General features: G+C 44.6%; 1 non-coding gene across 1 annotated transcript; it reads left to right on the forward strand.

Moving 5' to 3' along the window:
- The first annotated feature begins 424 nt into the window (after positions 1–424).
- Positions 425–506, forward strand: trnas-gcu (transfer RNA serine (anticodon GCU)). The gene has a single exon. It is a non-coding gene; the product is annotated as a tRNA-Ser (tRNA).
- The last annotated feature ends 1,574 nt before the right edge of the window (positions 507–2,080 follow it).

The raw sequence follows: 2,080 nt of genomic DNA on the forward strand, positions 1-2,080 counted from the left end.
GATGATCAATGTTACATCTCACTGTCTGTTCTGGTGAAGATCAGAAGCAGTGATATCTGTTTACACCACCCGACAAGTCGGCCTGAGGCTGTGCCTCGCTGATCATGTGGAGTTTAAGCAATTCTTCCAGTCAGTTGGTTCAGTTGTCATTTCATGAGTAATTCGGTCATCATGACTTCGTCAGTGACCTAATGGTTCAGGTGTCTGAGTGATGTTAATCATGATGTGTTGAAATGATTGTATGTTCCAGTCTTTCCGTGGTGGGTTTTCACACCGAGTAGAAATGTGTTGGACATGGTCTTGAAATGTTTCACACCGCTCCATTCCCAACTTCATTTCCTTGCAGAAGATATATTTCCATCATTGCACAGCTGGCTGCACAGCCAGAAACTGTGCTGAATGTGACAGCTGCGCTTCTGCAACTGATAAGGTGGCCGACAGGTTAAGGCGATGGACTGCTAATCTATTGTGCTCTGCACACGTGGGTTCGAATCCCATCCTTGTCGCTAGTTTATGAACTGTTTAGTGTATTGTTGATGTTTAAAGTCAGCCTCGAAACCTGTTCTTGTCAATGTCCAGACAGTGATTGCAGAATTGGTTATACTTTATTAAAATTGAGACAGACAATTGGAATTCTTCACCCAAACTGCACTGGAATGAAGTTCAAATAGGGATCACGAAACAGAGCAGGATTTTTCCTCCCCTCCTTCCTTCCATCTTTACTTTCTCTCGATTTGCACCAAGTGAAAGACAAATGGGAAAAGCAAATGGCGAGGGAGCAGATGCAGAAAATTATCCTTTGGCAAGAAATTTATTTTCAAATCTTCTTGATAGATTAAGTGAGTGAGCGATGCTTTGGCAGATGGAGTTTGAAATGAGGGGTCATCTACTACCTACGATAGATCAGAGTGTTTTTTTGTAAGAGGTGAGATGTTAGAAACGGCGGAGGAGCAGAGACCCGAATACTGAATTAATAAAAGCTAGTGGACTGGTAGAAAATAATGTGAAAAGTGAACAGAATATGAAGATTGGAACTCATGTTGCAGTGATATAAAGCTCTGTGCTCCTGAAGTAAATGTCCAAGCCCAGATTGTGGGGGAATCTGTGGAGAGTGATTTGGTTTTTATTCATTCTTGGGTGTGAGTATCGCTGATAAGGCTAGCATTTATTACCCATTCCTATTGCCGTTGAGAAGGTGGTGGAGAGCTGCCTTCTTGAACTGATGCAGTCCATATGGTGCAGGAACACCCACAGTGCTATTGGGGAGGGAGTTCCAGGATTGTGACCCAACAACAGTGAAGAAATGGCGATATCGTTCCAAGTCAGGATGGTGAGTGTCTTGGAGGGGAACCTGCAGGTAGTGTGTTCCCATGCATCTGCTGCCCTTGTCCTTCGAGGTGGTAGTGGTCACGAGTTTGGAAGGTGCTGTTGAAGGATATTTGGCGAGTTGCTGCAGTGCATATGGAAATGGTACACACTGCAGCCACTGTTTACTGGTTGTGGGGGGATTAAATGTTTAAGGTGGTGGGTTAGGTGCCGATCAAGTGCGCTGCTTTGTCCTGGATGGTGTTGAGCTTCTTGAGTGTTGTTGAGTGGGATGTATTCCATCACACTCCTGACTTGTGCCTTGTAGATGGTGGACAGGATTTGGGGTGTCAGGAGGTGAGATACTTGCTGCAGAATTCGTAATCTCTGACCTGCGCTTATAGCCACAGCATAAATGTGACTGGTCTAGTTACGTTTCTGGTCAAGATGTTGATGGTGGGGGATTTAACGATGATAATGCTTCTGAATATCAAAAGGTAGATTTTTTTTCTCTCTCATTGGAGATGTTCACTGCTTGGCACTTGTGTGGCCAGAAGGTTGCTTGTCACTTATCAGCTCAAGCCTGAATGTTGTTCAGGTCTTGCTGCTTGCAGGCACAGACTGAAGAGTTGTGAATCATCATCTAACATTCCCACTTCTGACTTATGTTGAAGAGAAAGTCGTCAATGAAACAGCTGGGATGTTTGTGTCTCGGACACTACCCTGAGAAACTCCTGAGGCAATGTCCTGGGCTGAGATGATTGGCCTCCACTAA

Source organism: Heterodontus francisci, unplaced genomic scaffold (genome assembly GCF_036365525.1).
Source record: "Heterodontus francisci isolate sHetFra1 unplaced genomic scaffold, sHetFra1.hap1 HAP1_SCAFFOLD_61, whole genome shotgun sequence".
Lineage (NCBI taxonomy): Eukaryota > Metazoa > Chordata > Chondrichthyes > Heterodontiformes > Heterodontidae > Heterodontus > Heterodontus francisci.